At 43.8% G+C, this 12,143-nt stretch overlaps 1 long non-coding RNA gene across 2 annotated transcripts in view; it reads left to right on the forward strand.

Moving 5' to 3' along the window:
- The first annotated feature begins 757 nt into the window (after positions 1–757).
- The window catches only part of LOC131403027 (uncharacterized), a 30,472-nt gene continuing 19,086 nt past the window's right edge, over positions 758–12,143 (forward strand). Inside the window, exons 1-2 of one of the 2 annotated variants that reach the window (XR_009219160.1) lie at positions 758–1,986; positions 10,531–10,724. This is a non-coding gene — a long non-coding RNA (uncharacterized LOC131403027). Of the gene's footprint in view, positions 1,987–8,268; positions 8,659–10,530; positions 10,725–12,143 lie in introns of those variants that run through there. The other variant, XR_009219159.1, reaches the window with a different exon arrangement.

Here is a 12,143-nt window from a genome sequence, read left to right on the forward strand (position 1 = left end):
TTTTTTATATCTTCTGTTTGTCTCTTGCTGTATTCATGTTGTGTTTTAAATACTTGTGCATGTTTATAATAGTTGTCTTAAAATCCTTATTTGGACAGTTCATCGTCTCTGCCTTTCAGGGTCTGTTCCTATTGACTACTTTTTCCCCTGTTTTTGGTCATATTTTCTTGCTTCTTTGTGGGTCTGGTAACTTTTAGTTGGGTGGTAGACATTGTGACTATTACAGTAAGTGTCTGGTTTTTGTCATTTATTTATTTTTTTTAAAGATTTTATTTATTATTTATTTTTTTCCCCCCAAAGCCCCGGTAGATAGTTGTATGTCACAGCTGCACATCCTTCTAGTTGCTATATGTGGGACGTGGCCTCAGCATGGCCGGAGAAGTGGTGCGTCGGTGCGCGCCCGGGATCTGAACCCGGGCCGCCAGCAGCGGAGCGCGAGCACTTAAGCGCTAAGCCACGGGGCCGGCCCTGTCATTTATTTTTAAAAGAGTGTTGGACTTTGTTTTTTCAGGAAGATAAGTTACTTGTGGATCTGCTTGGTATTTTTCAAGCTTTTCAGATTTTTAGGTTATGTGTAGAGCATCATTACTCTAGGGCTAATTTAGCCCCACTCTTGAGGTACAACCCTTTTGCTGTCTCTATTTATTGCCTTGGTAATTCAACTGGAACTCTCCCCTCTGACTGATCAAAACTCTCAAGTCTCCCAGCCCTCTGTTGAGCAGTGGAAGTTGTTCAACTTCAAACTACCTGGTCACTTTTTGCCTCACCTCATTGAGTTTCATATGTTGCTTAGAATTTGGCAACAGATGAAAGGGACCCCTGTGCAGATTTTTGGAGCTCTTTTTATGTAGCTCTCTTCTCTTCTCTTCTCTTCAGACCCTTCCCACATATCTCCTCTTTATAATCTCCAACTGCTTCAGCCTCCCTGAGCTCTGATGTATTTCACCCACTCAGTAGTCGGGTGTTCTGCTTGGGTTCCCTCTCCTTGTGATGCTGTCTGGAAAATGCTTTCACTAAGAAAGAGCAATAATAATCTTGTGCGGCCTGTTGTTCAAGGTCTGAAATTGGTTGTTTCATATACGTTTTTTTTCCAGTTTTCTAGGTCACAGCAAGAGGGTATTGTACCCTTGTTTCTTCATCGTGGACAGAAGCAAAAGACTCCTCTCTTTGTTTTTTTAAATTTCTTGTGATTTTTTAAAAATTGTGGTAAAATACACATGCCATAGCATTTACAATCTTTGCCATTTTTAAGTGTACAGTTCAGTGATATTAAGTGCATTCATGTTGTTGTGCAACCATCGCCGCCATCCATCTTTAGAACTCTTTTCATCTTGAAAAGCCGACACTCTGTATCCATTAAACAGTAATTCTCCATTCTCCCCTAACACCCAACCCCTGGAAACCACTATTGTACTTTCTGTTCTATGAATTTGCCTACTCTAGGTACTTCACATAAGTGGAATCATACGGGGTTTGTCCTTTAGTGACTGGCTTATTTCACTGCCTTTTTTTTTTTTTAAATATATCATTTGGTCTTTGCTTGTAGTGTTAGAATGACGGTTTGCAATACTCAGAATGTTTAAGCCAATGAGCTGATATGGTGGAGTGGGAAGGATTTACATTGGTATTTTTTGTTTATTTTCTTGGTTGGGGGGATAGACTTTTGTGTGTTTTTATTCCATAGCTTGACGTGTATTTAACCTCCTGTAAGACACTTTATATATGTTAGTGATGGAGTCTTAATCTATAGCACTGCCCACTCATTTTCTTTTGGCTTAAAAGACATTGTATGTTCACTGAAATTAGTAATTTTCCATCTCTCTTAGGTCTTTACCTGCCAGTGATGCCATCAGAACTGCCAAAGATTCATACTTCTACAGGCCCTTATTTTTAAACAGCTTGCACATGAAGAGCTTCATTGATTCTCATGCTAGTCCTTTCCTGTTCTGATTTCCCATTCAGGATAGAATTTGCCATTCCTTTGTGGTATTTCGTATGTTTGTCTATGATCTCCTCCTCAAATCCGATATACTTATTATGTTTATGTCTCTCCTTATAAGTCCTATTCCATTTATATCTCCTTATTTGCTGTGTCTAACCCAAAGTAGGTCCTCAGTAAAGATTAATTTAAGGAAGAAAAGTATCATTATACTTAATTATAGGTGAAGTGAGTGAATCACCTGAATCTCAGGTCTACATTTATTGTCTCTAATTCCTTTGCATTTCTTGAACCACTGCATCTGAATTTTCTCTGTTAAACCACAAAAACAGCTTTGTCAGAATCACCAAAGGCCTCTTTGGCTTTGCTAAATCCAGTGATCAATTCTCAGTCTTCATATTACTTGCCCTGTCAGCTGCATCTGAATCCAGGTCATTGCTTTCTCCTCAGGACTCTTTCTTTACTTGGCTTCTAGGACACCTCTATCCTAGCTATTCTCCTAGCTCTCTGACTGCTTCTTCTCAATCTCTCTTGGCTGGCTCCTTCCCATATGCCAATCCTTGTTGGAGAGCCCAGGGCTACATCCTTGGTACTGTTCTCTTTCTACCTCATTCTCTCAGTGATCTCACCTGGTTTCATGGCTTTAAATACCACCTGTGTCCTGATGAATCTTAAATATATCTTTGTAGCCTGAACCCCATCCCCTGAACTCCAGGATTATATTCATCTGCCTGCCTAACGCTGCCATGTGGCTGTGTGATGGACATCTCTCATTTCACATTTGAACGAACAACTCAATTATCATTCTTTTTCCCTGACTACTCCTTCCTCAGCTTTCTTTAATTTAGTTGATGGCAACTCCATTCTTCTACTCCTCAGGCTAAAACCCTGGGAATCATCTTTGACTCCTTTCTTGTTCTCAGAGCCCATATCTAATATATTCACAATTCGGTCTGCACTTTCTTCACAGTATATATTCAGGATCTAACGACTTCTTACCACCTCCACTGCTATCACCCTGGCCCTAAGCTACCATTATATTTCACCTGGATCATTTCATTAGCCTTCTAACAGATCTTGCTTCAGCTTCTGCTCAGTTACAGGTGATTATTCCCACAGTATTTAGAATGATCTTTTTTTTTTATTTTGTGAGGAAGATCAGCCCTGAGCTAACATCCGATGCCAATCCTCCACTTTTTTTTTTGCTGAGGAAGATTGGTCCTGAGCTAACATCCGTGCCCATCTTCCTCTGCTTTATACGGGACGCCACCACAGCATGGCTTGAGAAGCAGTGCGTCAGTGCACGTCCAGGATCCAAACCTGCGAACCCCGGGCTGCCGAAGCAGAGTGCACGCACGTAACTGCTTGCACCACCAGGCCAGCCCTAGAATGATCTTTCTAAAAGTGTGGGTTAACATCTACTTCTGGGAAAAAGTATTCCTTCCACTAAGCACAGCAAAAGATCCTGGACATTATATATAAGATAAACGTAGACTCTGGAAGATGGTGAGAAGGCAGACCAGCTAGGGACCTTGGGACCCAAGGAATGACATGGCAGTGAATTCCTTGAGTGTTCTTTTTGCCTTACATATCACAGACTTGAACCTGAGAAGCTGGCAACCCATAAATACCAATGGGTGCAGGACAAAAAAATGCAGCAGAAGCCTCCTCTCTCTAGCCAAAGGACAGGAAAGAGACAGCCTAGCAAGACAGAAAACTTTTGGACAATAACTGTTCTACTCCAGACAAAGAGCACAGAATTTTTTAGCCATTTTTTCTTCAAGTACCTTTTCAGTTCAGCTCTTGTTCTCCTCTTCTTCTGGGACTCTGATGACATGATTGTTAGCTCTTTTGCCATACTGCCACAGATTTCTGAGCCTCTGTTCTTTTTTTTTGACTATTCTCTCTCTGTTGTTTAGAATGTGTACTTTTTATTGTTCTATCTTCCGTTTCACTGATTATTTCCTCTGACCCCTCCTGTCCGCTATGGAGCCATCCATTGAGTTTTTATTTTAGTTACTGTATTTTCCAGAAGATAGATGAGGCGAGTTCATTTTATAAAGTTAGTTTTAACCTGGTATTAAAGCCAGAAAAAGACATTAAACCACCAGCCTTCATGACTATATATGCAGAAATCCTTAGCAAAATATTAGCAAACAGATTTCAGCGATATGTACAAAGAACTGTGTGCTGTGACCAAGTAGAGTTTATTTCAGGGATGCAAGCCTGGTTTCAATATCTGAAGATCAATTAGTGTAATACACCATATGAACAGGATAAAGAAGAAAAATCCGAATGATCATATCATTTGATGTGACGAAGCATGTGACAAAATCTAGCATCTGATTAAAACTCAGAAAATTAGGAATAGAGGAGAAGTTACTCAACTTGATAAACAGCATCTACAAAAACCTACAGCTAACAGTATGCTTCATAATGAAAGACTGAGTGAGTTTTTTTTCAGATGAGCAATAGGACAAGGATGCATGTTCTTATTCCACATGGTGTTGGAAGTTCTAGCCTGTGCAATAAGACAAGAAAAGGCTTCCAGATCAGAAAGGATAGAATAAAATTGTCCTTATCTGCAGATGACATTTTTATCAATGTAGACAATCCCAAGGAATCTACAAAAAAAAACACACCACAAACTCCTAGAATACGTGAGTTCAGCAAGGTTGCATCATACAAGATAAACACACAAAAATGACTTTTATTTTTTATACTATCAATGAACATGTGGATCTCAAAATTAAAAATGCAGTCTAATCCATGAAAAATAAATACGTAAGTATAAATCTAACAAGACATTTGTAGAACTTATGGTGAAAACTATAAAACCCTGATGAAAGAAATAAAAGTATATCTAAATAAATGAAGAGACATACCATTTTCATGTGTTGGAAAATTCAACATAGTAAAGATGTCAGTTCTCCCCAAATTATTATGCAGGCTTAATGTAATTTCTATTAAAATCATAGCAAAAATCTTTGTAGATACACATACAAGTTCATTCTAAAATACAGAAAACAAAGGAACTAGAATAACTAAAACAGTTTTGAAAAAGAAGAATAAAGTGAGAGGAATCAGTCTGCCCATTTTCAAGACTTATTTTATAGCCACAGTAACGAGACTATGTGGTATTGTTGGAAAGAGAGACACAGAGATCAGTGAAACAGTCTAGGGAACCCAGTATAGAAAATAGTATAGAGAACCACAGAAATGTGCCCAAATGATTTTTGAGCAATTATTTTCTCAAAGAATTTTGAGAATTGCAAAGGCAATTCAGTGGAGGAATGATAGGCTTTCCAACAAATGGTGCTGGAGCAATCAGACATCTGTAAGCAAAAAATGAACCTCAATCTAAATCTCACGGCTTGTAAAGAAATTAACTCAGAATGGATCACAAGCTCAAAGCTCAAATCTAAAATGCAAAACTATAAGACTCAGAAAAAAAGGAGAAATTTTTGCAGTTTAGGGAAGGGCTGGGCAAAGAGTTCTTGGACTTGACACCAAACGTCATCCATAAGAGGAAAATTGATCAGTGGGACTTCATCAAAATTAAAAACTTTTTCTCTGCAAAAGAACCTCCCAAGAGGATGAAAAGACAAGCTACACACTGGGAGTAATGTTTGCAAATCACCTATCTGAGGAAAGACTGGTAATGGAATATATGAAGAACTATTAAAACTCAACAGTAAAAAATTAATTCAACTAGAAACTGGACAAAAGACGTCAAAAGACATTTCACCAAAGAGGAGATACAAGTGGCAGATAAGCACATGAAATGATGTTAAACATCATTAGTCATTCAGGAAAGGCAAATTAAAACCACATGAGAGATCACTACACACCTGTCAGAATGGCTGAGGTAAAAGAAGAATGATAATAGCAAATGATGGTGAGGATGTGGAGGAACTAGTTTTCCCCTCCATTGCTGGTGGGAGTGGAAAATGGCACAGCTACTCTGGAAAACAGTTTGGCATGGTCTTATCAAACCAAACTTGTAACTGCCACTCAACCAGCAAACTCAACTAGTAGGCATTTATCCCAGAGAAATGAAAACTGTGTTCACACAAAAACCTATTCACAGGTGTTCGTAGTACGTTTATTTGAAATAGCCAAAAACTAGAAACAATCCAGATGTTCTTCAGTGGATGAATGGTTAACACACAAACTGGGGCCCATCCATGCCATGGAATACTACTCAGTCATACAAAGGACTGAACTACTGGTACATACAGCAACCCAGATGAATCCCCAGAGAATTATGCTGAGTGAAAACAGCCAGTCCCAAAAGATTACGCACTATATGTTTCCATTTGTATATAACATTCTTGAAATGAGAAAATTATAGAAAGGAGGACAGATTAGTGGTTGCCAGGGGTTAAAGAGGACCTAGGGGTGGGAGGGATGTGGTTGTAGCTATAAAAGAGAAATGTGAGGGATCCTTGTGGGTATGGAAATATTCTGATTCTTGACTGTATCAATGTCAATGTCTTGGTTGTGATATTGTGCTATAGTTTTGTAAGATGTTACCATTGGGGGAAACTGGGTTAAGGATACATAGATTATTTCTGTATTATTTCTACCACTGCATGTGAATCCACAATAATCTTGAAATCTAAAGTTTAATTAAAAAATATACGTTAGATCATGCCATCCCTCTGTTCCTCCTCTGCTCCTCCTCATGTCCCTCATAGTATAAGGCACAGTGATTCTGAGCTTCACATGACCTGGCCTCTGCCTGCTCCTGGTCTCACTTCCTGCCACTCACCCCTGCTGAGTTTGTTTAACCCCATTGGCATCCTTGCTGTTCCTCAAACACCAAGCACATAGTCCAAACTGAAACTCATTCTATTTCCTTTTTTACTTTGGCTTCCAGGAAACTCAGATTTTGAGACCAGCAATGTTTAAATTCAAGTTTATGAAGCCCCTATCAAGTGCCAGGCCCTGTGCTAGGTGCTTGGGTGATGTCAGTGAACAGGAAAGGTGGAGATCCCTGCCCTGAGGAACCTTATATTCTGTCAGAGGGAGATAGGGACAGGAACAGGAATGGTAATAAAGGGGCCACTGGCATGTTGGGATTGAGGATAGGGCAGGGGAGGGGAGGTTGCAGTGCTGGCCATGGGAGGCCAGGGCTGCCCTCATTGAGCAGATGACATCTGAGGACAGGCTTGGAGCAGGTGAGGGAGTTAGTGGGTATCTGGGGAAGAGCATCCCAGGGAAGGGGACAGCAGGAGAGGCTAGTGTGGTGGAGCAGAGAGGAGGGCTGAGGAGATGGTGGCTGAGAGCTGATGGCAGCTGGGCCAAGAGGCAGTGGTGGGCGGGGAGAGGGTGGGCAGGTCTGGTCAAGCCGTGTAAGCAGTGGGAGAATTTGGCTTCTACTCTGTGGGAAATAAGGAGCCATTGCAGGGTTTTGAGCAGAGCAGTGACATGAATGGATTTCGGCTCTAACTGGACAACTCCGCCTGCTCTTTCGGGGGGCAAGGACGTAAGAAGGAGCCCATTAGGTGGTCATTCCATTAACTCAGGAAAGGTGCGATGGTGATGTGCACCAGGCTAGTGGGGATGTGAAGTGGCTGGATTCTGCATACGGCTGGATGGTAGACCTCACGGTAGCTCACAAACATAGACGTGTGAGGTGAAAAGGGAGGGGTGCTATGGGTGATTTTTGGCCGGGTAGTCTGGAAAGGTGGCATGCAGTGGTCCGGGGTGGGGAAGCCCTCAGGTCCCCAGGTTGAGAGGGGTGAAAGGCCTGAACTTCTGGTTTGGACATGTCACGTTGGAGGTAGAAACAGGTACTGCATGTGACTCGGGGTTTGGGAGAGGGGACTAGGACATGGAGATAGAGGTTTGGGACTGCTGTGCATTTTGTTGGATGAATGGGCTTTCTTTTTTTTCTATTTTTTAAAAAATTTTATTTATCACTATTTTTTTTATGGGCAAGAGTCACCCTGAGGTAACATCTGTTGCCAATCTTCCTCCCTCTCTTTTTTCTTTTTTCCCTCCCCAAAGCCCCAGTACATAGTTGTATGTTCTAGTTGTAGGTCCTTCTGGTTCTTCTATGTGAGCCACCACCACAGCATGGCTACTGATAGACGAGTGGTGTGGTTGCATGCCCGGGAAGCGAACATGGGCCACTGAAGCGCAGCACGCTGAACTTGAATCACTTGAACCATCAGGGCTGGCTCTGGATGGGGTTTCTGAAAGGGGCTACAGTGAGAGACAAGGACCTAGGACTGAGTCTGGGCCCTCTGATGTGAAGAGGTTGAAGAGAAGACCGTCTTTCTTGGAGCAACTGAGAAGAGCAGCTGATCAGGTGGCAGAAAGCCCAGGGAGTACTGTGTGGGTGGGGTAATGGGTGTCAGACGTGGGGGACGCTCAAGGGAACACTGGCAGCAGGACTGGGCAGTGTAGACTGGCTGGGGCTCGGAAAAGGGCAGGCAAAGCCTGACTGGAGTGAGAGGAGAAGACAGCAATGACAGTTCACATGTTTTCCTGCAAAAAAGAATAAGGGCATGTGGTGGTGGCTGGTGGAGGAAGTGAGACCAAGAGCAGGAATTTTGAACATGCAAGACGTACTCGCTTATGTGCATTGTGGTCAGTGATCTTGCTGTGAACCAGAGGCTGCAGCGGCCCCTCCTGTCCCCGTCCATCCACACTTCCTTCAACACAGGCACCCAGAGGGGCTTCAAGGGAGAGTGTCTGCAACCAATGAGGTAATCGGATATGGGAAGAAGGTAAACATGGAGACATAAAACACTGTCTAAAGGAAGGGCAGTCGTATTTGAAGTAATTTGAAGATTGACAGGAAATTCATAAAGGGAATATGGAGTTCCATGTACAACAGCAGGAGATTGCCTTATGCATAGCTTCCTGACCTCTGGAAGAACAGAATTTGCTGCTGGCAGAGTGCCAAAACATGAAAATGTAAAAGGAATTGAATAGTCTCTCCTAAATCAATTTTGTGAGCCAAATGACCTACAGAGGGATGTGACGTAGTGCAGTTATGTGACACAGAGCGCCCCTGTCTGCTGAATACATTATGCCAATTGATTCTGGAGATAACCAAATACTGCTTTCCATTGGTTTCTGGGAGCCTGATTAAGGCTCCTTAGACAGCCTCCATGGAGGCTGTCTCAGGGAAGCGTGCCTCTTGTTGTGGCTTTGGTGAGCTGATTGTAGAGTCTGTCAGTGGGGTCACCTGGGCCGGGTGTGGAGGAAGGCCTATGCAGGTGCTTCTCATTAGCACCTGGTTTTTGCTGTCTGTACAGCATGATTCTGGACTTTCTTCCTGAGTGTGAATCATTCTCGTGTGTAATGTGTTCTGGTGTCCTTCTCATGAACAGCCAAGTGCCATGGTTAACTTTGGAGAAGATGGTTATGTTGGTCCCTGGGGCAGAGCAGGGATGTTGCTATTTGCACTCAGTCCCAGGAATGTCTTCGACTTGTGGGTCACCTTGGCAAGCGCCTCTGTGCAAGAGTCTTGGGCTTTCCTGTGACAGCACAGTTAGCCCAGCACAGAGGGGCGGCAGACTGGCGGCACAGTGGGTAGGTGACCCGCCAGGGCGAGAACAGGCAGGGCTCCTCCCCAGCCGAGGTGTCACACAGAGACTTGTGTTGCCCGTCCTGAGCTCACACGGCTGGACAGTCCCCTTGTGCACACAGAGACAAGAGCTCCTCACTGCTCCTTAGGGAGCTTGGCAGTTAGTGGCTGTGTTTTTTCTTGAGATTCTTAGGATGACTGAGCACGTTTCCACTTGGTTTCACCATTTCAAGGCATTTCAGATCTTTCCTTGGCTGTGAGGTTGGCAGCAAAAGTGCCCACCAGTGTGGACCCACACTGGGAACATCTGGTCACCTATGGTTGCCACAAGCCAGGAATAGGCAAATGTTTTTTGTAAAGGTCCAGATAGTAAATATTTTCCGTATATGGGCCACATGTGGTCTCTGTCTTATATTCTTTTTTTTTTCCCTCAACCTTTTAAAGTCACAAAAACCATTTTTAGCTCATAGGCTATACAAAAACGGACAGTGGGCCGTGGTTTACTAACCCCTGCCATAAGCCCAGAAGGCAGAGATAAATGTTCGCTTGGCCTTAGGTTCACTAATTTGGTCCACCTAGAGGTGGGAGAGGCATAGACAGTGTCTACTGTTTGGACAGACCATTGCTTTTGTATGTGTGCATTTATATCATCATGAGCATCAGTCTTGGAAAGGACCTTCCATCTGTCTTAGAGACCCTCCCACATTCAGGACACCCAGTCACTGAGTAGTCACTTGCACCATTACATTAGCAGTGTTGTGTTTTAGAAACACCCACCTCATTACTGCAAAAATACCAGTTGTAATGAATTTCAGCAGCTCCTTTCTCCTGGAGCAGTGCTTCTCCACCCTAACTGCACATGAGAGTCCCCTTGGGGGCTTTTGCAAAACAACAGTGCTCAGGTGTCCAAATGGGTAAAGTCAGACCTTGTAAAGTCAGACCTCGTAGCATCTAGGAGATGGGTTTCTTCATTCTGTTGTGCACTGCCTGGATGCCCAGTTCACAGTGATGCCACTGACTATATGTCCCTCCTTGTCCCACCCAGTGTGAAGATGAGTCAACTGGGAATTTAAATGAGGCCTTCAGGGTGTGTGCCCTCTAGGCAGGCATGATGGAGAAGCTGATAGAATCCATGGTACCAGCCTTCCAAGGTAGAAACATCTCCAACAATACTACGTTCATGTTCAACTACTCGACCTTCAACACATCCCACCAGGTCCTGGACCAGCTCTTTACTAGGTGAGTGCCTGCGCTGCCCCAGCACAGTGGTGACTCTGCCCACTGCCAGCTGTGTGTCTTGGGAATGTCACTGCCTCTCTCTGTGTCTCAGTTTGCAGTCAACAGTGCCTGTTTACTTTCATTAAGTATTTCTTGAATGAGTGAATGAATGAATGAATGAATGAATCAATCAATCAAAGTGTGACTCATCACTAGAGGGCCTAAGTAGGCAACTCAGAACCCTTCACATTTTGGTTGGAAAAATTGACATGTAAAAGTAGCCATTCCAGGGCCAGCCCCGGTGGCCTAGTGGTTGAGTTCAGGACGCTCCACTTTGGTGGCCTGGGTTCGGTTCCCGGGCACGAACCTACAACGCTCTGTTAGCGGCCGTGCTGTGCTGGCAGGCCACATACTAAAAAATGGAGGAAGACTGGCACAGATGTTAGCTCAGGGCAGATCTTCCTCAGCAAAATAAGTGAATCATAAATAAGTAACCGTTCCTTTGGGTGCAATTGCTGCATGTTCTCTTCCTGCCTCCCGTTGGATGACACACTGCCACGGGTCATCAACATGGGCCTCCAGAAAGCGCTGCTTTTCCCTCCAGAGCCTCCATCTGTTCTACTGCTACTGAGAAGACCCATCCTTCCTCACAGCCCCATCTGTTTAAGCCATGAAACCAGCCCCCCATCTTGCACCTGTCACATGCATGTCTGCCAACTTGTAGATGGCACCCAGCCAGTGGGATGAGGCAGTCAGGGTCTTGTTTAGAAACACCTGTTTCACCACACTGGGTGTGGTGAAACTCTCCTGAGTTTCTGCTTTACACAGCCAGAGAACTCACCACTCTCCTGAGTTCCTGCTTTACACAGCCAGAGACCTAGGGGCAAGCAGTGGGGGATTATCTGGCTGCCTCTTCTCCCAGGTTAGGGAGACACTGCTGGTGCTGGGTGCTGGCTGAGTTCTGTCTCTAGGTTGGGCTCCATGTCGGTCACCAGTCAAGGCACTGTTCTCCAATCTGGACCCCAGTGTGGTGAAACAGGTGTTTCTAAACAAGACCCTGACTGCCTCAGGAGTTGGAAACAGAAGCAATAACAGTAACAACAGTGAACATCTATCGAGTATCTCTAAGAAGTGACTTACACATTCCTTCACCATCACCATGGTGGAAGATGTTATTATAATTATCTCATGTTAAAGACAAAGGAACTGAAGCTTGGAAATATTCAGAGTCAGCACTGTGTCCCATGATCCCCCTATTCCCCAGTGTAGATGTCCTAGTTCCTCCACCCATCCCGCAGAGACCTGGGTTCAAACCCATGGGCAATTCTTGGCCTGTTCACTTCACTTTTCTGATCCTCAGTTTTCCCATCTAAACAATGGGGATGATCATTGTATCTACCTCACGGAGGCTGCTGTGAGATTTAAATGATATGATCATGC

This window comes from Diceros bicornis, unplaced genomic scaffold, assembly GCF_020826845.1.
Source record: "Diceros bicornis minor isolate mBicDic1 unplaced genomic scaffold, mDicBic1.mat.cur scaffold_546_ctg1, whole genome shotgun sequence".
Lineage (NCBI taxonomy): Eukaryota > Metazoa > Chordata > Mammalia > Perissodactyla > Rhinocerotidae > Diceros > Diceros bicornis.